General features: G+C 58.0%; 1 long non-coding RNA gene across 1 annotated transcript; it reads right to left on the bottom strand.

Moving 5' to 3' along the window:
- Positions 1-12,312: 12,312 nt before the first annotated feature.
- On the bottom strand, positions 12,313-23,022 carry LOC140593822 (uncharacterized). The gene is made up of 3 exons (XR_011994122.1): positions 22,965-23,022; positions 21,548-21,740; positions 12,313-12,666 (listed from the first exon to the last, which is right to left on the bottom strand). It is a non-coding gene; the product is annotated as an uncharacterized lncRNA (long non-coding RNA).
- Between the last annotated feature and the right edge of the window lie 620 nt (positions 23,023-23,642).

Genomic DNA, 23,642 nt, shown 5'->3' on the forward strand with positions numbered 1-23,642 from the left:
CCGCTGTTTTGCTGGGGCTGCTGACGCAGAAAGCCAAAGCGCGGCAAAGCCGCCCGCCCAGCCCCCCTCCTCCCCTCCCCACGGCTGCTCGGAAGGAGGGGGAGGGAAGAGGAGGCGGCGGCCGGCGCGCACGACGGCTGCCAGCGAGGGGGAGGGGAAGGCCGGGTGCTGGGCCGCGCTCGCCCGGGGCGGCGCCCTGTGCAGTGCCCGGGGAGGTGCCCGCCCCCCGCGCCGGGGCACCTTCGACCAAGAATGATCGTCCCAGGGCGAGGGGGTGGGAGCCCTGCGACGAGCAGCGAGGGCTCGAGGCCGAGAGCCGCGCTCCTGGGCCGCCCCGTCTCTACCTCCTCCACGCCCCCTGCCCGGCCCCAGGCGCCCCGGGTCTTCGAAGAGGTGGCCCCGCTGCCCGCCCCCAGCATTGGCCGCCTGAGCCAGCCGCCGAGTGGGCTCCGTGCCAGGCACACGCACACACACGCCCTGGGTGGAATTCATGCTTCGAGGGCACTCGCGGGCCGGTGCGGGCTCCTGCCTTCGAGCAGGGCAGCCCACGGGCGTCGCACCACACAGCCGGCCCCGCACTCCAGCGCCCTGGACTGCGCCTGCCCCGAGCGGTCACTGCCGTCGCGCCAGCCTCGGGGAGCCTCCTAACAGGCCCGGCCATCGAGCCGGCCCGCTCTCCGCACTTCAGGCGCTGCGAGGGGCGTATGAACTTACACCCTGAGAGTTTGCCGGGGCAAACAATCGCCCCTTAGACCGGTTGCTCTAGTCCTTGGGGACTCCTTGAAGTTTGGGGCGCCATTTAGGGAACCACGCGGAGCCCTGAGAAGGGAACCATCAAGGCGCCACACTCAAGATGGCGCTGGGCTCGGCAAGCGTGGCGTGACGTGGCGCCCCGATCGCGCAAACGAGCCGGAAACCGCAGATCACACCCTCCTCACCGCCACCGCAATTGACTGTCGGGCTGCGAGACCAGTTGTGTGGGAAGATAGACTAGAACAGGTGGGAAAGTGTTCCAGAAAAAAAATAACTGCCGCACTCAACATGGCGACAGATAAGGTTCATCCCTGTGTTGCCAGAAGGGGGCGCCCGACACGGAAGGCGGGACTCCGGAGGAACGGGCGCACACTGGCTGAGAGTGGCGGGCGAACACAAAGTTGACGCTTTGCGCCCCGCCATTGGCGGGTTCCGCTGTCTGTCTCTTGGGGCCGCGGATCTGGGAATGGAGAAAACCCGGAGTCTGAAGTTGCGGAGGAGGGACGGATGCCAAGTCCCGTAGAGCTTCAAGCGAGGAACGGCCGGAGAGCCTGAGGCGCCCCTCTCGGTTCTCCTAGGCCAGGGGCTCGCTGACCCCGTTCCCACCGCGAGACCCCTGCGCTGGGCCGCCCGCCGCCTCGGGCCCACCGGGGCGCCACCCGGGTCTGGGCCCCCCGCCCCACGTCCCCGGTGCCGCACGCGTCAGGCCCGCATCCTGGTTCACACCTGGCGGCCTGGCCGTGGGGGCTTTCTCCAGCGACCTGTGCCCGGGGAAGAGAGAAGCCCGGGCTCCCTGTCCTTTGGCCGGGAGGAACGCAGGACAGGTGCTGGACAGGGCGGGACAGCCGCGCCGCCTCCTGTTGCTTGGCGGTCGCCATCCCGTCCCGGGTACGCGGCAGCGGAGGGGGCGCCCGCGGGCCTCAGTCCTGCCCCCACCCCCCACCCCGGGCACCCCAATGGCTGGAAGGGGGATTGTCCCCGCAGGTGGGCGCGCTCCAACCCAAGGGGCTCACGAGGGTGTCCCCGAGGACCACGCGTCCCAACTCTTTGTTCGCCGCCCCCCCCCCCCCCGCCCCCGGCCAGTTGCATTTAGTGCGCTCAGACCTGGGTCCGCCCTTCGCCCCAGAGGAGGAAAGGGCTCTTTGGCCGCTGTCGCTGCGACCCCCTCCTTTGTGCCACAGCCTCGGAGAAGAGGAGGGCTTGTGCGGCGACGCAGATGAGGCGGGACAGCGCCTTCTACCTGCGGTGCATCCATTAAGCTCTGGTTACCCTAGAAGGGACTGTTCGGTCCACAAAAGCCGGATGCTTGGAGAACTTAGTCTATGCCACATCTAAGCGATTGAGGCTTCTTCTCTCCCTGGATGGTGGCTTTGGGCAGTTGTCTCTGTGTCCAAGCTGAAAACTGGACATGACTTCTGGATTCTGGGCGGGGGAGGGGAGGGAATGGAATGCACTGGCGCAAACATCCGGAAAGAGCCGAATGTGCGTGAATTTCCCTCGAAGAACTGCTTTGCCTGACCCTGTCCCCAGGCAGTTGGTTTTGCTAGAAGCGGTAAGGAGGGTTCATGCCCACCTGGTTCTGGAACCGGTATTTACATTCACCAAGCACTCACTGGGTGCCTGCTGTGTACATAGCAGTGAATCTTCGGCTCATGCTTCAAACATTTTCATTTATCCTCTGCACCTTGCAAGGTAGACAGGACAATTATAGGGTTGAATCCTATGAAACTGATGTTTTTGTAGGTCAAAACCAATTGAAAATCTGCAAATTTGTACCTTCAACCTCTAATATGCTATCACTTTACTTGTAACAAATCAAAAAAGCAGACCAAGGGGTTATAGCAAGTGACCAAATGAATCAGTGACCAGACCGGGGTGAAAATCCTTTTTTTTTTTTTTTTAAAGATTTTTTATTTATTCATGAGAAACAGAGAGGCAGAGACACAGGCAGAGGGAGAAGCAGGTTCCCTGCAGGGAGCCTGACATGGAACTCGATCCCGGGTCTCCAGGATCACACCCTGGGCCAAAGGTGACACCAAACCGCTGAGCCACCCTGGCTACCCTCGGGTAAAAATCCTAAAATGAAGGAGTCTGTCTTGTTAGATGAGTCCTGGAGCAGAAGTGGCCTCCTTGGAGCTCCCTGGACTCATAAGTGATAGAGTTCTTTGGGCGATCAAGGGCTTCCTTCCTCCAGGGACAGGTAACTCACATCTTTGCTGTTCTTCCTGCCCTCTGTCACTTCCACTCACTGAAGTATCTCTGTCCTTTCCTGCTTCTGTGTCCTTTCAAACTCCCCCAGACAAGCTAGCATGCCCTGTTAGGTCACATTTCCTGGTGCCTGTCGGAGGCAGTAGGCTTATGTTAGGAGGCAGTAGGCTTATGTCAGAGCTGCTCTAAGCCATGGGGTGGGGTGGGAGGAGTGGGGGTGGGGGAGTGGGAAATGGCCTCCAGGCAAGTTTTGTTCTAAGGAATTTGTATAAGGACTTCTCTAGGTTGCCTACACATTCTCCAGTTGGGACCACAGGCCTCTCCCCACCAGGTGTGAGTCACACATTTATATATTTCACCTGCCTGGCCCTCTAGGCACTTAGATTTGCAACCCGTGCTCCTAAGCCATTTCCAGCATATTCCTAATTAGTTGTCTCACAATTCTGCTTGATTCCCCAAAGGCCAAAAAGGCTATAAATGGTGGTAAAGCTGCTTGGGTGCATATCCTGTGTGGTCATACCACACACTAGCTGTGGCAACCTGGGCAAGTTACTCCCCACCTCTAAAGAATGGAGACGACAATGACAGGGCCCACCTTCTGGGGTTATGGTGGGAATTGAACCGGTTAATATTCAGAAAGTGCTTGAAATCACGTCTGGCACATCCAGGTACACCATCAGTGTTCTCAGGACCTCATTTTCCAGCGGCTCTCTGTACCCAAGGGGATTGGTTTCACTGTTTGCAGGTCTCTGTGCAAAGGAAGACTGTCTTTAGCAAATTCTTCCCATATTCAGTGGGAAATGAGGGCACCAGTCTAGCTGAGTTTCTGGAAGCCTCTGATTCGGTGCCCGACATGCTTGGCAGCCCCTCTGGCCTCAGAGGAATGACAGAGTCTGGGAGGAAGCCTGAGTGGAGCAGGCCTCAAAAAAATCCCGCCTTCCCGCCCTTCAGAAAGCCAGGCATTTCAGGCTGTGGTTTCCTTGCCTGGGCATAAGGGCCTGGGGAGCTGCCAGCGGCCTTTCAACTCTCCCGCCTTGCAGAGCCCGGATGGGATTGTGTAAGAGCCACCCCCCACACGCCTGCTCCCTTGTGCAGCACGTCCGGGCCTGCCCGTTCTCCCGGGGAGCTATGCCAGAGGGCCCTGGTACCTACACAGGTCTGGCAGCCCCAAGAGGCTCCTGCCTGGCAGGAAGAAAGTGGGGGACATCTCTTGGCGTTCAGGGCCTGCCCCCAAAATGATGCCAAACTGGAGCTCTGGTTGGAGACTAGCTAAGGAGGCTGGGGGAGGGGTATGTACTGTGTCCACGGCCACCGCCACCTCCTGAGCAAGCTCGCGCCCTGGTGGCAGTTCTGGATTCCCCAGGCACATGGCCCCTGTGACGTCTCTCGGAATCCTCTGCCTGTCCCTGCCCTTCCCTGTGCAGCTCCCCTGCATCCCCACATCCATCTGTGTGTGTGCTCCCCTCTCTGCACAACTCAGGCTCCGTGGGTGTTTTGCTTAAGCTCTGGTTACCGTTTGTGAGTGCGTGGGCCCAGCATCAGGCTGGCAGGTGAAGGTGCTGGCTGGGGGAGCACGTGTGCTGGTGGCACACATCAGTGGCCCTGCTCGTCAGTGCCTGTGAGGGCAGAGCAGCCAAGGAAAGGTCAGACGCCTCTATGTGACAGGAGGAGACATTGAACTGGGCATCTCCACACCTGTCCCTTCTTGCCACCTGGCCCCACGTGGGAATCTAGTGAGACGGGAACCTAGTAAGACAGGAGGAGGGTCTGTATGCCCCCTGCCAGGCAGAAGTCCCAGTCCAGGTAAGCCTGAAGTTGGGGAGAGGCAGGCTTTTCGACATCTTGAAGTGTCTGCTTTCCTCTCCTCTGTTAAGCTCCAATAGGTCTTCCTTCACGCCGACAGAGAAGCCACCTCCAGGCTTAATTAGGGGGTGTAAGAGATGGAGGACTCACCACCAGCTGGAATTTGCTCACTCTCTCACACCAAAGGGGAGCACGGACAGGGTGACCAACTGTCCCCATTGCTCCAGGACATGGAACTCTCAGTGCTTCAACCAGGAAACTCCCAGGCACACCGGGACACGTGTGTCACACTGGTGCAGTCCTTCTTCACAACCTGGTAAGAATGGCATTTCTGAAGAAATCTCTAACCACCGCTGAGAAGGGTCCTGAAAAACAGCCTCCCACTTGGATTCTGCTCGTCTTTGCCATGGAGAACCCAGGGTGACGCTGGGAGCATTTGGTTTGCACATGGCAGAGCAGAAGGATTGAGGGGCTTAGCAGAGATCACAGAGCAAGCTGGCGGCACTGGGATCAGGACCTCCCGCACCTCTGGGGAGGGCTCTCGACTGCCACGTGCAGTGAAGGCTGCTATGCGCAGTGACAGTCGTGAGCATGGGAATCTGTTTCTAGATCCAGGTGGGAGCTGGGGTCTCTAGAACAGGGGGAGATTTCTCAGGCTCCTTTCAAAAATACTCTCTCCCCCAAGAGGTTTTCTGAGACTCTCCCGGGAGAAAAATCAAGGAACTCACTTGGACAATTCTGTAGGAAAATCTCAAACCAGGATGAAGCATTATTACCTTAAAACCCAAACCTTCCCAGAGAAGGGAAAGTGGTGGCTCCTTTTCCAGGGAAATGTGAGCTCCTCATGCATTTAAAGCCTGAGAGGAGGGGCGCCTGGGTGGCTCAGCCAGTTAAGCAACTGGCTCTTGATTTGTCTTGATTTCAGCTCGAGTCATGATCTCAGGGTCCTGAGATCAAGCCCTGTATTAGGCTCCATGCTTGGCCAAGCATGGAGCCTGCTTAAGATTCTTTCCCTCTGGCTCTGCCCCACCCCCACTCTCACACACTCTCGAATGAATGAATGAATGAATGAATGCCTAAGAGGAAAGCGTTCACACACCTGAACCAAGAGCCACTCCAGCCAGAACTTTCCCCAGCTGCAGCATGTTCTCAATTGCTGTGTTGGGGCCAGGCCTTGCACTGCGACTGTTCACTGGCTCTCAGCGGCTTTCGCCAGGTCGTGCCATCTCTTGCCACTGAAGCACTTTAAGAGTGTTACCTCAAAAGCATCAGCCAGATAGCTACCAGTCCACTTGGCTCCTGGCAAGATCTCAGTCTTCCCACTTGCTAGAGAGAGAGAAGATGGCCTAGCTCCCAGGGTGAAAACAGCATGGCTGCTTGTCCCTGCTCCTCGGCTGTTCACAGGGCCACAGCACCCTGAGTTGCAAAGTCCTTGGCCAGGATGTGGTTTTGAGACCCCCCAAAGTATTTCTCACCTTGGTAGTAATCAGTCTTGGGCCATATGTGATCTGTTGGAGGTTCACCTCAATTGAGATTTTTCAGGATGATAAAATGTATTCCAGAATGTTTTTCAGAAGTCACCACTACTATAAAGGCTGAATTTGGATTCAAGGACATTCCTGATAGAAAGTAAAATGTGTTCTGAATACCTGCAGAAACATAAAAAGGGAAATTAGAAATTAACGATTTATGTTTAAAAGTGAGCCTACGTGAAATGAAGCAGCCCTCAAAGCAGGGAGGGCCAAACATCCTGACGGAGAACCCCAGCTTCTGGTTACTCAGAGCTCTCAGCTTCATGGAAGGCTGTGGCCTAGCAGCAGTGGGGGTTCTCCATGCTTGCTTTCTGCAGCCCCAGCCTCTCTTCTTCTCGGGGCCTCCAGTAGGAGTCAGGTGCACGAGGATCTACTCCTAGCCGTGCCTGACACTGGTTCTAAGCAAGTCCTTTTTTCCATTCCCACCTTGTTCCCATTATCTGGGCTAAAATGAGAGGGGAATCACTGGACCTGGACAATCACATAAGCACCCACCTCCCTGTGTGTGCTGTGAACTGGTGGTGGCAGGGCAGTCTGGTCATGCCCCCACTCGGTGTGGCCCTCTGCCTCTATCTGGCTATACTTCATCAAGAAATGACCGTTCAATTGCTCTGAATCAAATGGAATCGGGCCCAACATTCCACTGAGCCCCCATCCCAGGATGCTGACACCTGCTCTGTGCCAGAGGAGAAGAAAAAAATTGAACACACTTCAAGCAGTTATGGCAGGCACCCCCCTGCAGATGGAGAGGATGGAAAAGAGCCTCATTCTACAGATGGAGGCACTGGGACCCAGAATGGGAGGCTGATTTGCCAACACAGTGGCCCCTGGCCAGGAATAGAGCCCCCTTGGCCCTGGCTCCTAGGGCTCCATGCCACCCACCCTCCCTCTCACTGAATGCCTGGGGCCCTGGCTGTACCCGACTCCAAATCTCAAGAGACCAGGGCAGACCAGAGCAGTCAGGGGGTACATTCTGGAGCAAGCAGGGCTCGGCAAGAGCCTGAAGTCAGGGTAAGATGTGAGGGCGAGAGCAGGAGTGAGAGTCTTGGCAGCTCCAGTGTGAAACCAAGCCAGGCTGAGCGCATGAAGGAGAAAATGCGGCAGGAGGGTCACTGGGAAGGGGGCTCTTCTGAAACCTGGCTTGCCCCAGTTGAACAGAGACGTTCCAAGTGTGCCCTTCCACTCTGTTGCACGGCTGAAACCCCACAGACCTGTCCCATCATGAGCACAGCAAGTGACCAGTCACAACCCCAGCATATTGTAGGTGCAAGAGTAGAGCGGCCACAGGAAACCAGTGGCAGCTCCTGCTTTCCTGAACAAACTCTGGGCCAGACATGGTGCTGAGTTCTAGGCATATTAACTTGTTCAATCCCGTGAGGCTTGTTGCCATCCCCACCTCCTGAAAGGGGAAACTGAGGCACAGAGCAGGCAGGTGTGTGGCCCAAAGTAAGTGTCAGAGCTGGGATTTGGAACTGGGTACCCAGCTCCAGAGCTCCACTTGCAGGAACAAGTCACTGGTCCTAAGTGACCCCACCGCCATCAGCCTCTGCCCACCCCACCTCCTTAAACATTAGGGATAGGATCTTGGGGTCCCTTCTGTCAATCCGTAAGTTTATTTTCACTGACTGAGACCCTTGTCCCCCCAGCTGGCACTTCTCAGACTCTAGGAATTGCAGAGGAGTCTTCCCCAGATTGGTGATTTCTGGTCGTGGGGCAAGATTTTTTCCAGAGCGACCTGGAGACCTGAGGGGAAGGACGTTTTGCAACTGTTTGCCACCAGGGGCCCACCAGAAAATCAGCCTACCAGAAACTACGTGTTCCACTATGTGTTCCTAGGATGTTCCACTGAGCTTTTTCATGGCATCAGTAGACAACTGGTAACATCTGTCTTGAACATTTCTCCACGCTGCTGTTCACCATGGCCTGACTGAGCCCTGGAGGTAAATACTGCACAATGTTCCCTTTATAGTGATGCACAGGACAAATTTCTCTCTGGCCTCCGCACCAGCAGGACAGTGTGGCCTGATGATTAGGACTGTAAACTCCAGGTCTCCCCTTCCTGTCCCCCTGGGGGTGGATAAGAGCCCATTGGATCAGGGCTCGCCCCCCCACCTGTGCCGTTTAGTGCAGGTCAGCAATTCTCGGTTTTTTCACCTGTAAAATGGGAACCAGTAACAACCTCCTAAGATTTCTCTTGAATAGTGTGCTTCATTTTGTCATTATTTTATTTTGTTTTATTTATTTGACATACAGAGACAGCACAAGCAGGGGGAGCAGGCCTCTCGCTGAGCAGGGAGCGGGACAACAGGCTCGATCCCAGGACCCTGGGATCATGACCTGAGCTGAAGGCAGATGCTTAAGTGACTGAGCCACCCAGGCACTCCTCATTTTGTTGTGGGGACTCTCCTTGTCTTGTACCAAATCACATTTTCCTCTCTGGGCTGCAGGAAGCTCAGCACCCACCTTGAGGTCACTTCAGAGTTCCAGGACATCCCGCGAGGTTGATGGACATAACCCCAGCCCTGGCTTCCTCATATTTTCCCTTAGCCGCACTTCTTCAGCGATTCTATTTCTGTTGGCCTTTAGGTACGTCAATTAACTTTAGAACTGAGGCTGAAAATAATTAATTAAAGTGATAATTTATTAAACAGCTGGAGCCCTTTGATACCTAAAGCACTTTCTCACAGGTTGTGCCATGTGGGCCTCACCCCCATCCAGGTAGGTGCCCCATTTTACAGAAAAAGAAATGGAGGCTGTCAAAGGGCGCTGATGGGGTAGAGACGGGCTGTCAGGCTCTGGCCCAGCGGCCCAGCCCGCCTCCCTTCGCCAGCTCTGGCTCCTTCCCAGCACTTCCCAGCATCCCTGCCCCAATGTGGCTGGTGGTTCTGCGCCTCCCTGACACCTCACTTCCACCCCACCTTCCGTTTCCTGTCTCCATCTCTTGTCTTTTGGGGGACTTTCCATGAGACGGTAAAGTTCAGCAAATTATTTAAAGATGAATGAAAACCAGCCCCTCCACGACCCCCTTTATGGCATTTACACCAAGTCATTGAGATTGGGCTCTCTCCTCAAGTGACGGGAATGTGTCCCCCAAGGGCTGCTCCGCTTCTCAGCCTTAAGGAAGTGTGGCCCAATACGCCCAGAAACGAGCTGCAGGAGCTCAACGCAGCCTCCCTGTCTCCTGGGACCGTCAACCTGGACGTTCCACGGTTGGGCCTGGGCCCGTCCTTCAGAGAACCCGAAGGCAGGCAGGGAAGAGCCACTACCTAGCCCAGCACCCCCTCGCTCCCTGAACGGGCTCCCTGGGGAAAGCCCAAGACCCCGAGGGGCTGACAAATCCCCTATAAAATTCGAGAGGACCCTCTTACCACCCCAGCTGCCCTCTGGGGCTTAGAGCCTCTCTGAGTCCAGCGGAGGACCTGAAGCTCCCGACGTGCCAGCAGGGGCTGGGAGCTGAGTTGGGGTCAAGGTGGAGAGAGCTGACTCACTCTGCAGAGTGTAGGGGCATGGGAGCTCTTCCAGGACACCGGGCCGCAGTCATTCTGCTCACATCTCAATGACAGAGCAACCCTCGACTTAGAACATATTGATAACTTGTATTGTTCTTACTTGATGGTGATTCCCCTTCCCAGTGTACAAAGCTCACGATTGTCGCCTTTCCAGAAACTGTGGCAGTGTGGGTAGTGGTATTAGTCTCAGGTGTCCCAGCTGTGCCCTGAAGGTACTGATCCCTGCTCCCTTGTCCCCACCTGGGGGGCGGGGGCGGCCACCCCGTGTGTAAGCCATCCAGGAGACAGGACTGCCTGCTGCGTCCTCGCCGCTGGAGGTCAGGGGCCGGGCCTGGCAGAGGGCTCAGCAGGAAAGGCTGGGAAACAGCCAAGCGTTGCAGCCTGAAACCCCGGAAACAGGGTCAGGAAGCCCCAGCCCTGCTGGCTCACGTGTGGGCTCTGGGGAGCTGAGGGAGCCTGTGTTCAGTCAAAAGCACAGAGGGAGCGGCAGCTGGCCTGGGGACCTCAGCGCCGGGCACATGTGGGCACATGGTGGGCACGCAGCGGCCACGCCCGGCCTTGGGCCCGCTTCGCTCTTCGCTGGAACAGGCCCCTTTCCAGACTCTGGGTGTGCACGTGTGTTGTAAATACGACCATGACCACATATCCCACATCCATGTCAGGCGACATGTCTCATGAATGCGGGCCACGCGTGTGTGTTCATGAGTGTGCAGACGCCGGCGTGCGCCTGGGATGACAGCAGTCACCGAAGCCGCCTTCCCACCGAGGGGCCGAGGCACCAGGGCACCCAGCCAGTCCCTGCAGATGCATGGGCGCTTGCTTTATTCTCATTTGTATTTTTCTTTTTTTAAAAAAGATTTTATTTATTTATTCATGAGAGACAGAGAGAGAGAGAAGCAGAGAAACAGGCAGAGGGAGAAGCAGGCTCCATGCAGGGAGCCCGATATGGGACTGGATCCCAGATCCTGGGATCACGCCCAGAGCCACTCAGGCGTCCCCTTTCTTTTTCTTTTTCTTTCTTTCTTTCTTTCTTTCTTTCTTTCTTTTTTTTTTTTTTTTTTGAGATTTTGTTTATTCACAAGAGACACAGAGAGGCAGCGACACAGGCAGAGGGAGAAGCAGGCGCCCTGCAGGGAACCTGATGCAGGACTCGATCCCGGGACCCCAGGATCACACCCTGAGCTCAACCACTGAGCCACCCAGGCGTCCCTCATTTGTATTTTTCTGTATGTTTCTAACCTTCCCAAGTGGAAGCAGCCACACGCACGAACCTACACACACACAGAGGCTCCCTGCCCTACTCACCACCCAGTAGGGGAGCCAGGCACAGTCAGAAAGGCTCGAGGGCCAGAGCCAGAGGACCCAGAGGAGAGAGCCGATGAGCTCTGCCTAAGCAGTTATGGACGGCTTCCCGGAGGAAGCGTCCTCGGAGCTGGGATTTCAAAGATGATGAGCAGTGCTGCTCCAGATGGATCCGGACTTTCCGGGCTGATGGCTCCCCTGGCCCCATCTATTTCGTGGGGCAGAGCCGCAGAGCCCACCCTCTGTGGCTCCTTGCTGCGCTGTCCCCATCGCCCATCCTCACCTCCCTGCACCTTTGAGACAGCATATGTCCTCCCCATGTCTCAGTGTTCTGACCAAACCAAATAAGCAAATCAAACAAACAGCTAATAATGCAGCTTATCTGTGGGATAACGGAACTTCAGTTCCAATGGAGGTGTTTCATTTGGACTAGCCTTTTTCTGGAAGCTTCTGAGTCACCTAAGCCTAAACACAGAAGGGGAGGGGCACCAGCCTGGCCCAGTAGACCATGCTTCTCTTAATCTTGGGGTCGTGAGTTCAAGCCCCCCGTTGGGCATGGAGCCTACTTATAAATTAGTAAATAAAATAAATAAATTGGGACGCCTGTGTGGCTCAGTGGTTGAACATCTGCCTTTGGCTCAGGGAGCAATCCTGGAGTCTTCATCGGGCTCCCTGCATGGAGCCTGCTTCTCTCTCTCCCTATGTCTCTCTCTCTCTCTCTCATGAATAATAAAATAAAACAAAAATAAAATAAAATAAAATAAAACCAGAAAGCGATTATGGAAATAACCCAGGCCCACATCCCACCCTGGGAGCCAGGATCCCTCCCAAGTCCCCTTTGGGGATCACCTTGTGTCAGCCTGAACACCTGCGTGCACAGATGAGCACACAATCCTGCACGGACACCCACGCACCCAGCCTGACTTAGGAGTGCCCACGCCCCCATCAGCCATCAGACCCCAGGTAACCTCCCTACCTCCTGCCAAGTTCCTACCCTATGCCTCCCTCCCCTGCCTGGAACTAGGGACACAGTGGGCTAGGGACCACCCGGCTCCATAGGCTGGGGAGACAGTGAGCTCTGCTTCCTCCTTCCTGTGTGGTCTTAGAGAGATCAACTGACGTCTCTGAGCCTCTAAGCTTCTTTTTGTAAAGGTAGGGACAGGATGAGGAAAAAGATACAGTTTGTAAACTGTGAACTGCTCTGCAGATGCTGTTTATTATGATGAGACCATGTGAGAGTAATTACAGAGCAACCATCAAGGATTATAGAACAATAAGGGGCAAATGGCACACATATGTGCCAGGGAGGCCCCCCAGGAAGAGCACTTTGAGTGGAGTCCTCTCGTGGCTGCCATTTGGGTGGTATCTCTATGCCCTGTTTTCCTTGCACAAGATAAAATGTCTCTAATGCTCAAAGCCAGCCTGGGGAGGGGGGTCAGCCCAACGTGAGACCATGAATGAGGACCTGTTGGTTCAGAGACTTGATCACACAGCTCAGAGACAATAGGCCAGGACTGGAATTCGTGTCTTCTGGCCACGAAACGTAGGTGCTTTCCATTCTGTAAGGGCAATAGGACAGTTTTCACGCCAGAGATCTGAGAAGATGTGAGTCACATAAGTTGATGAAGAGAAGTCACTATTTGCTATGGGGAAGGGCATTCATTCATTCATTCATTCATCAACACCTGTTTCTGAACATCCATCACCTGTTGAGTAAATGAAGCTAAGGGGTGGAGTGGCATTGAAGGGATGTACGTGGGCTCCTGAAGGCTTTTGTGGCGGAGATCAAGGTGGTGCCTTCCTCATCCAAGTTAGTCCTAAAGCTAAGACCCAGCCGGAGGCTGGCAGGGCTCAGCCCCAGGCAGTTACTGGGAGCTTCTTATGCATGGACAGAGCCTGTTTTTCATCAAGACCGGTTAAGTGAATCCCAGGGCTTCAGTTGAGGGGGGCAGGAAGGCAAAGGGAGAGAGGGAAGGAGGATGAGGGGGGCCTCCCCTGGGTCACTCAAGGGGCCCAGGGGATGAAGGGAACGGGAGACAGAGCCTGGCAGGGCAGCCAGGTTGGCGGAAGCAGGGCTGGGCCCAGGTCCAGGGCCACCAGCCCTGTATGAGGGAGGGGTGGGCGGATGGAGGCGAGCTGGACCCGAGGGAGCAGGGAACAGCCTGATTAATAGGATGATACGGGCAGATGGACGGGCAGCCAGGGCTGCTCTGGACACCAGCCTCCCGCTCCCCGGCCGCCAGCCAGGCCAGTGGTCTGGGGGCAGGGACACCGCTGGCCTCTGGTGGGGGTGAGGCTGTGGTGAATGAATCACTGGCCAGTGCCAGGAGCCTGCAGGCCTCAGCACTCGCTCCCGGAGGACTAGCTAATTCACTTGGAGTGAGGCCGGGCCGCTAATGACAAGAGCAGCCTGCCTGGGCCCTGCTCAGCCCCATGCACGCTGACCACTAAACAAGGAGCTGGGCCACAGGGGACAGGAGGACCCACCCCTGGCACAGACTTGGCCGGGGCTCCCCACCTGCCTTCAGGAGAGGCACCAATGCCCCTAAGGCTGGGGAGCCCCCCACCCCAGACCAGATGAAGAGGAGGCACAGACTCCCCCTCCTGAGCTCCAAAGAACCTGATTACAGTGGGACAAGTAAGAATCAGGTTGGAGGGGAGTGGACAGGGCGGGCCAGCCTAGCCCTCCTGTCCTGGGAGAAGGCGGAAGAGGAACCTCGTTCAGCTAAGGCACAAAGCCAGGTTGTGAGCTCGGCCCCACCAGGAATAGACATTCAAGTCCCCGAGAAACAAACCACTTGGAAAACAAGGCCTGGCACCCTGCCAGGCCGTCCCTGACGCATGCTGTTTGCTGATGGCGTAGGTGTGGCATTCCCAGGCTGACCCCTATGGTGTTCATGCCCCAGGGTTTAGTGAGCACATACTGCAGGGCTCTCTGCTGGAGTCCAGATGCTGTCTCAAAGGCTCAGCCAGGAAAGGGCTCAGCACACAGGAATCGAGACAGGGATAACACCCAACTTCCACGCACCGAGTGCCCAGCCCCACACCGGGACTCTGCATGTGCTACCTTGCTGTCCTTGCATATACCTGCAAGGCAGTGACCGTTAGCCATGCCCATTTTATGGAGGATGCCCATTTTATGGATGAGAAAACTGAGGCTCAGAAGACTGGCTTGATGGCCCAAGGCCTTTAACCTGTAGGCAGCAGAGGCAGGTCTTCAGTGACTCCCAGGTGTAACCTCTGTCTTGTAGCTCCAGGACGCTGGGTTCCAGGGTTGGGGGATGGGAAGACTTCAGGCTTCTGTCCTTACAGAATCAGAGGCCTCACCAGTGGCCCAATGGGGCCAGAAGAGCTGGGCACTTGTGAAAGGGAGGATTAAAGGGCTTGCCCTTGGGGTCTACTAGGACCTCATTTCAGTATTCTGAGTCCCCCTCCCAGGAGACAACATGTCAACAGACTCTTGGACAGACAGTGGGGAGAAAGGAAGGGATGCAGGCCTGTGAGGTCCCTGGGGGCTGTATGGTCCCGCCGGCCTGGCCCTGAACACGCCCTGAACACCGGGCTGGCTCTCCCCTCCTTGTGGTGGCTGCCATCCCTGCGCTGTGCCCCAAGGCTCCCCAGCTCATCTCTAGGGCCGAGATGAGCGAGACCAAGCAGGGCCTCAAGGACTCTGTGGCCAAGCGGTCGCCAGGCACAGTGGCCTCCTCCAGGGCTGGGGAACAAAGGGGACCCGGCTTGGGAGGGAGGGTGGTGACCACATGCTCCCCCTCCCGCAGCAGCTGGGCCTGGAGGGAAGGGGCCTCGGGCGCCCTCTGCTGGCCTGGTAGCTCCAGGAGGAAGGGGGTGGCAGTTGCCTCGGGTGGGCAGCTCCTCCTCCTGAGCTTGAGGCCTGAGTGTGCTACCTGCGTGTGCGAGTGTCCGTACAGGCCTCTGAGTGTGTCTCTGGGTGCCTGTGTGCAGCATGCCTGCGTGTGAGCGTGTGTCTGCGCGTGCATATCTGTGTCTGTGGGAGCACCTATTGAGGTGTGTGTTGGTGTGTGTGCACATCTGTGTTTGTGTGTGTGTGTGTGTGTTCGAGTCTGTGCCTGTCTGAATGTGCTCTTGTCTGTGTGCGTATGAGTGTGTGTGTAAATGCACAGTCCACCTGTGCCCCGGGTGTGTGGAGTGTGAATGGATCTGGGCTTTGGCCTGCAACAGTTGCAAGGCCTGCAGCTGTTCAGCTGAAAACACCCTGGTCAGGTGGTCCCCGGAGTGGACAGCTCACGTGGGCACCGGCGGGAGGCTGCGAGGGGCAGAGCTGGCCACTGGCCACTCTAAGGTTCACTCTGTGCCTATGAGGAGAGAGAGAGGAGGAGGAGGAGCCCCTTCCATCCCTAAGGAACTCTGCATGTGAGCAGTTAGAAATGAGATGAGAAATAAGATGACAACCACACTCATAGGTTTAGGCCTATGAGGGTCTAACTCGGCCTGGAGCAATCCCAGAATGCTCCATAGAGGGAGCAAGCCCGAGCAGAGGCTTCAGGGCACAGAGAGGGAAGTGAGGGCACACCAGACAAGCAAAAGGTTCACTGGGAGCCCAGTGGTGAAAAGCTGGGCCAGAGAGGGCACCAGGCACAGGTGCCCCGATTATGCCTGGTGTGGGGGGTGTCACTGGAGCAGTCTGGCCAGGGCAGAGATACTGCGGGGCCAGAGGGTGGATGGGGAGCCCTCTGCCTCCTGCCAACAGTTGGGAAGGAAGGTCCATGGTTTTTCCTTTTGGGGGGTGTGCAGGTACTGAGTCGGTTCTGCTTGCCGCAAGGAACTACCTCAGGATGAGGATGCCCAGGGCACCCACACTGACCACAGATGCTCAGATGCTGGGCCCTGGAGCCCAGTGGAGGCCTGGGTGCTGCAGAGATCATCCCACTCCCCCTCCAAGGCCCAGTGAGGTCCATGCTGCGCCAGCTGCAGTGGCCTCAGGGCGCCTCTTTTGCCATCAATGCCTCCTCTGTGGCCTGGGCCTGAGAGGGTAGGCTGGGTAAGGCCTTGGGCCCCAGCCAGCCTGGTGCCCTCTCAGGGTGGCACCAGGCCGGCCTCCTCGGCACTGGCCTCAGGGTCTTCAGTGGACACTCTCCATCCTTAGGGCCTGGTGTTCCTGAAGCCCCCGGCCGAGGCTGGTCCTACCCTGGTGAAATCAAGCCGAGGGAAAAGTTCCCGGGACACATACTCATTTGGGCTCAACAAAATGGGCACATGGAGGGCACCTGGGTGGCTCAGTGGTTGGTCTGCCTCCAGCTCAGGGTTATGATCCCGGGGTCCTGGGATCAAGTCCCACATTGGGCTCTCCCTCTGCCTGTGTCTCTGCCTCTCTCTCTGTCTCTCATGAATAAATGAATGAAATTAAAAAAAAAAATAGGCACATGGGCACAGACGCCTGCCTATGGGAGAAGTGCAGCTTTACTGTTCTGAACTCTCGTGGCCTTTTTAAGTCAAGCCCCATTTACCAGCTACAACCCTGCGGGTGCTGGCTTCTTAGCTCCACGCTGCCTTTTCCTATGGGATACCCAGGCCTTGTATGAGAGCCGTGGTTGGTCTCTGCAGGCCACTGCTGCAACAGCCCTCGTTCCTGCCTACCCACACACCCGCTCCAGCTGAGCTTGGGCTCGGGGACATGTCCTGTGCTCCTGGTCTGCAGCTACGCAGCCATTGCCATACGGGGGGCAGGATTCTCCAGAGCCGCCAAACTTCTCACTGTATACACCACCGCTCCCCCTACACTCACCAAGAAGGGAGGTGAGCAACCATGCACCCCTCTGACCACGTGGAGGCCACGCTGTGACTCAGGAGCCTGGGCCCCCTTTCAAACCACTCTTTCCCTACTAGTGACAAGAGTACACTTTCAGGAGAGTTCTGCACGCATCGCATCACCTAGCCCTCCCAACAGACCCACAGGGAGGTCTCGTGTTGCTTCCAAATTACAGCTGGGGAAGCTGAGGCCCAGAGAGGCCCAAGGTTCAGACTGGAACCCAGACCTGTCTGACCCCAGGCCCACACCTACAGCAGGCCACTGCCACCCTGCATCCAAACACACCTCGCCACTTCTCACTGGTTTGTGGCCATGGGCTCTCTGCCGCCCTGTCCATCTTGTTCCTTGCTCATCATCTTCTGTGGCTCCTACAGATTCCAGATAAAGCTCCTGTCACCTTGGCATTCAAGGCACCTCTGTCACCCGGCCCCACGGCTCCTCCTCCTTGTGAATCTGTGCTCCCGTGTCTATCATTCTAGTCTCCAAGCCGTTGCCCAGCTCTCCGGCCTCCGTGCCTGCCCTCTCTTCCTGCCCATTCTGGCCTTGAGAGAGGGAGAGGTGAACCACTGAGAAGGAAAGTGAAGGGACAGTCCTCCCCACCACCATGCTGTGGCCCGGTCTCCTCCCTGCCGCCCCCTGCAAAGCTCAGCCCCAGGCTCCCGAGGCATGGGCCCACAGAAGCCCCAGGCCCAAGACGTGCAGCTTGCCACGGTCCCGCCTCTGTCCTTGGAGCCTGGTGGAAGGCTGACCCTCTTCTGGAGCAGGTGTTGGCAGGGAGCTGGCGCATCGAGGGAAAAGAGGCAGCAGGCGGAGGGGAGCGCACCGCACGAGAGCTGCATCCCCTCCTGGCACTGCCTCTCCCTGCCCCTGGGAGCGGTTGCTAGGCTGGCACGCAGCAGCAGCAGGAGCACACACTCCTGTGCGGGCACAGCCTGTCAGCTGCACCCACAGCCCACAGGCAGGAGTGGCCGCGGGCACGGGTGACACTGCGCAGGGAAGATGCCGACGGGCCAGCCAGACCCTGGGCGGCACGGGGGAGTGGGCCTAGACAGAACAGGGCCCTAGGGCCACAGTGGAGGAAACTTCCACAGCTGTCTAGGTGGGGGTGACCAAATGGTGGTGGGGGTTCCCACTCCCGACACCCAGGGTCCTGGCTGCTCATCCTTGTTTATCTGCATCTGCCACCTTCCTGGCATTACGGGGGGCCAAGGGGCTGATGGGCCCATCCGCAGCCCGGGTCTGCTGCTCTGTCCCTGTAGGCGTAGGCCCCAGGGCCAGAGGACTCTTCCAGGCCTCAGGTCTGGGAGCCTCCTCTCTTCTCCAGAATTCCAGGTACTCAGAGCTTCTCCGGGGGCCTTCATTTCAACCAGGCATTCAAGAGGCTGGGAGTCTGGGTCCGCTCCAAGTCCTCGGACGCCCTTGGGCTCCATTAGGCTCTGGCCTTTCCTGTAGGCTTCCCTGAGGCTGCTCTCAGGATGTGTGTGGCCTGAGGGGGGAGGATTTGAGCCTTGGGCTGAAGGGGCCAGATCACCAAGCCTGGGTCCCTCCTGCCCTCCCCTCTGCAGTCCTAGGAGCAGATGTACAGCTGGGTGTGAGTGGTGAAGGCCCAGAGTGGGGGGTGTGGAGGGAGGGGCACAGTGATTCTGGGCAGACTCTTCAGCTGGCAGAGGCTCCTGCCAAGACATTTCCCTGCCCCGCCCCCCTCCCCTCCACTCATTATCAACTTGGGGTTTGTGTGCAAACAGCAGCTGGTCTCTTTTGTCGGCCTCCCCTCCCCCCTGCCCCTTCCCTCCTCCCCAATGCCTCCCAAATGGCTTTTTCATCTCAGGCCCTGCCTTTCCTTCCAGGTAATTTAGATCCTTAGGCTCTGGGGAGCACCTGAGAGGGGAGGCAGCCCCTGGCCAGTCTTGGCTCTGGGTCCTAAGTTCTCCTCTAGGCCTTCAAAGACACAATATTAAACTCATCTGGGACATGACATGAGAGCCAGAGAGGATGAGTAACAGAGCAAAGTCAGACTGGGCAAGTGCAGAGCCAAGCCCCAGACTCAGGTATGCCTGTTTGCAGAGCCTGTTTGTAGAGTCTGTTTGCAGAGCCTGTTTGCTGATCCAGTTCACACACACATACCCAAGCCTTAGCTATTCTTCTGATCATCCTACGGCCTGGCACTGCTTCTATTAGGGGTCCCTGGGAATATGGTTCCACTCCCAACCTTCTAAGCCGTGTCAAAGACTCCAACTGAAGTAATTCTGTGTGCCTGGGGCTAAGATGGGAAGGCAGACAGGGCCAGGTGGCAGGGCCCTGTCAGTTAGAATCAGGAGTTGGGATTAGATGCTGAGGACAATGGGAAAAGGAACTTTGCAAACAGCAAACCCTGTAGACTGTGGAGGCAGAGAGCAAGGAGACTGATCAGGACAGGAAAAAGTAGAAGAGTATGGGCCAAGGCGCTGGTCCTAGGGCAGCGGGGCAGCCAATCTGGAAGCACAGACTCGGTGACAGTCTGTGGGCAAGAGGGTTGAGGATGACACCCAAGTCTCTGGCCTGGGCAATACAGAGGAGTAGGTGCGGCAGGATTAGAATCTTGTGTTTGAGACAAATTGGCTTTGAGATGCTTGAGGGATATCCAGGTGGAGGTTTCTGGAAAGATCCAGGAGACTGGTTATAGCAGGGCAGGTGGAGGTCTGGGGGTGGATGAGCTCGCAGAAGATATGGAATAAGGGGAGAAGGGAATGGAGGATGGAGTCCTGAACAGAAGGCTCAGAGGTCAGGTCAAGGGAGGGCATTGTGGCAGGCACGGGGTGGGGGGGGTGAGGCGGGGTGAGGGGGTGGGGAGGTGGTAGGTAACTACTGGATTTGCCAACTTGTAAGTGGCAAGGGGCTCCCACAGGGCAAGACCATGGTATGGCAGGGGCCGTGGCCTGCTGAGTGGGTGTAGTGGCTCCTTACCAGGCGGTCACTCTGTTCTTCAAAGATTTTAGCTATTTTAATCCTTGTAACAGGCCTAAAAGGACAAGCCTCAATCTCAAATGGAACCAAGATTAGGCCTGAAGGTGGCGGAGGGGGACTCTGGACGTACTTGGGATGGTGGCTTGCTGCCGTCCCGAGTGGACACGACACGCAGGGAGCACCGCACTCTGCCAGGCGGTCGGGTTACTGAGTCTGGGTCCCTCGGATCCTGCCTGCTGCACTCGCCACACACCCAGACCAGGGGCCCACGTGCTGGGTGAGTGGGCGACACCAGAGGCACCTGCGCCTCCCAAGACCCCCAAGACAAGTCTGGAAAGAGGCCGCGCGGCTCATCAGAGGGAAGCAGCCTGCGCAAGAGCGGGGAAGCGCGAGGGTGAGGAGGCTCTGGCCCAGCGAGAGAGGAGCAGCCCGGGCGCCGGTGCTCCCGGTGGCCCCTGCCCGTGGCCAAAGGTCAGCCTCTCGCCAGAGCTCCCGGGGCGGCCGCCCGCAGGCCTGCGCCGCTGCCCCGGGCCGGCCCTGCACACGCGCGCACCGGGCACCCGGGCGGAAGTCGCGGGCTGCAGCCCGGCGCGGGGCGGCGGGGCCCGGGCGGGGGCCGGGAGCGGGAACAAAGGACGCGGCGGGGCGGGGGCGGCGCGGCCGGGCCGGGATTGGCGGCCGGGGGCGCGGGGAGGCGCCCGCCGCGCGGGGATTGGCCGCGGCCTCCGCGGGGCCCCGCGCCCGCCCCGCCCCTCGCGGCAGAACCCGGAGCCCGGCCCGCCGCCCCGGAGCCGCCCGCGCCCCGCCCGCCGCGCAGATGGCCCGAGCCGGGTTCCCGCCCGCCCCCCCCCCCAGCGGCTGCGCACCTAGCGGCCCCCATCCCCGCCCCGCCCGGCTGCGCGCGGGTCCCCAGGGCCCGGGGCGGGGGGGGGGGGGGGGGAGCCTCCCTGCGCCCCGCGGGGCGGGGGTCCGGGCACGGGAGGGCCGGGTCGCCCGCGTGGAAGCGGGGTCGGCTGGACCGGCTGGACCGGGAGTGGGTCCGAGAACAGGAGGCGCCCGAGGGGACCGCCCGGGGGGCTGGGGGGCCCGAGGCCCGGCTCCTGGGGAGTGGCTGGGGCTGAGGGCGGCGCCGACCTGCCAGAGGGCCCCGGCTGGGCTTGGGGTAGGAGAGGCAGCGCTCGGAGAGCCCCGCGGCCGCCCGCTCCGTGCCGGGGGAGTCCTGCCGCGGGGCCTGCCCAACCCCGTCCCGCTCTCAACTGCCTGGGAGGTGAGGGAGAGGGGAGGGGCGGGGGACGCGGGCCACCAATCACAGCCTCAGCCCCACTTTGAATCTGGGCTGGCGGCTCACCTGGCTGCCTCTTTGTCCCCACTTGCCTGCCTAGACACGTCCCACTCCACCCCCACCCTTTGGGAAGCTCTCCCCCACCTACCTAGTTCTCTCCTGGTTTTCCTGGCTGGGACTGACGCTGGACCTTGGTCTTCCCCGGGAGCTCTGGTGACTCCCAAACATGCCTCTCTCTCTCTGCCCCATCCTGGGCCCTGCATTGAGACCTAAACTGCGGGATGTAGGCCCCCCCCCCATCTCCCCATGATAGCCACCAAGAGCCAGTGGTGCTGGGAGCCGAGCAGGCAGGAGCGGAAAATATGCAGCGAAGGTCCCGGCAGAGGGCTGGTCCAGGCACCAGCTCTGTGACCCAGGGCAAGCCCCTTACCTCCGAGGTGGCTCCTGCAGTTGTGAAGCTAAGGTAATAAGGATCTACTCCCAGGTTGTTGTGAGGATTAGATGAGATCCCGTAGGAGACTGAAGCCTCGAAGCGTGTGTGGGAGAGCAGGGGATGTTTCCCGCCTGTCCCATGCTGGGGGACAGGCAGCCAGAGAGGGTGAGTGAGACTCCCTGGTCCTGCCCTGTGGGCAAGGGTCAGTGTGTCAAGTTGGATGACAGAGAACAGCACAGTGCCATCCCCGTGGAGCCCAGAGCCCCCAGACCCCGAACGGAAGGGAGCCAGAGTTTAGGGTTCCTGGCCTCACACATCCCCCAGGCTCTCCAGGGAAGGTGGGGCAGGGGAATCTGGGGGTGGCTCTTTTATATGTTCTGGTTTGAGGATATGGAGCCAGGGGCCTACAGGTTTCTCCCTTCGGATGCCCCACAAGCTCCTACCCTCTCCCAAATCTGCTTCTCCATTCACTGCTTTCTGCCCTGCCCCCGCCCCACCCCCCAGCTCTAGCATGAAACTGGTCCCTCCAGGCTGCTTCCTTAATGTTTCTCAAATCTGTCTTATCTGTCTTCTTTCTATTCCTCCACTGCCATCTTAGTCACAGCTGAGACCATGATGATGACCTCTACCTGACCAGTGTCACCCTGCCACCAGGCTGCCCTGCCCACCACCCCCACCAGCACCCCGCAGCCTCCCCTACAGCCAGCATGAACAACTAACTGTTGTTCCTTTCCTACTAAAATTCTCTAGTGGCTCCCCGCTGCCCCCGGAGCTCCCTGACTGGGCCTACCAGCGGGCCTAATAACTGGGTAAGCCCACACTCTCGAAGCAGCCTGCCGATGATTGAATCCTGAGGCCATTCCTTGTGTTGTTTTGTTCTGAATTAAGTAGGCTCCACACTGGGACTTGAACTCACAACCCTGAGATCAAGACCTGAGCTGAGATCAAGAGTCATGCTCAACTGACAGTTACCCAGCTGCCCCTGAGGCCATTCCTTGTTAACTGTGTCTTGGTTTCCCCATCTGTAAAATGGGGATGTGTTCCCACAACTGGCGGTAACAAGTGGGCAGGGTTCCTAGTGCTTGGCACAAAATCATACTGACCCATCTAATCCTTACAGCAGCTCTGTGTATGAAGTGATTATCATACCTGCCATACTGCACCCACAATACCCCCAGTGAAAGTAGAATAATGGGATAACCGAGTTCATACAGTTATGGATTAGAGGAGCTAATGCATATCAAAATCCAGAAGAGCTTGGAGCCCAGTACATTCTAGCTCTTATTTTTTGACTCTGCCTCTCCTGCCAAACCTTCGCCCTCTAACCTCCAGTCCCACTGAAGCAAAGGTAAGTGCCTCTTCCCTTGCGCTAACCACCTTTCCCCTCCCCTACCCCCTCTCTGGGTCCTCTCACCTGGCAGAGAACTGGAGCTTATCACATAGTTAGGAATCCGTGGAGGAGGGTTGGGGAGGAGCCTGGGCTGAAGGGATTAGTCAGTGCTCATGCGCCCCCTTGTGGCTATCCTGGGCCTTCCAGGCCTTGGCCCAACCTTTAAAATGGGAGGGCGGAAGACCATCTCAAGGCCTGGGAAGGTAGGCGAGGCAGCCTGAGGCCCGACTCTGTCACCCACGTTACTCCCAGGGTTTAGGCCCTGGGGGCGGCAGGGATTTGCAGCCCCCTGGCCAGCTCGACCTTTCTTTCCTCTTCTCTCCGAGAGTTCTATTTGTGTGTATTTGTCAGTGTGAGCTGGACTGTGCGCCCCAGAGGCCAAGAGTTCAACTGTGTCTCCACATGGCAGCAACAGTTTCTGTTTTTCAGGACATGTCTGGTGGGGGGGTGGGGGGGTAACAGTCAAGCTCACCTTCATGTTCATGTCCCTTGCTTGTCTGTGGCTACCACCCGACCCCATCTGGGCTGAGAACACTGAGCCTCTCAGCCTGCCAGTGAGCCAACGGTGAGCTGCAGCCTGTCACTGGAACTTTCTGGATCTTAGTGAACTCCATGGTGTCCAGGTCTCTGTGTTCTGGAAAGACAAATCCCCAAACTCTGTCTTCTTGCACACATCGACAGCTATTGGGCCGCTCTGGGCCT

This window comes from Vulpes vulpes, chromosome 9, assembly GCF_048418805.1.
Source record: "Vulpes vulpes isolate BD-2025 chromosome 9, VulVul3, whole genome shotgun sequence".
Lineage (NCBI taxonomy): Eukaryota > Metazoa > Chordata > Mammalia > Carnivora > Canidae > Vulpes > Vulpes vulpes.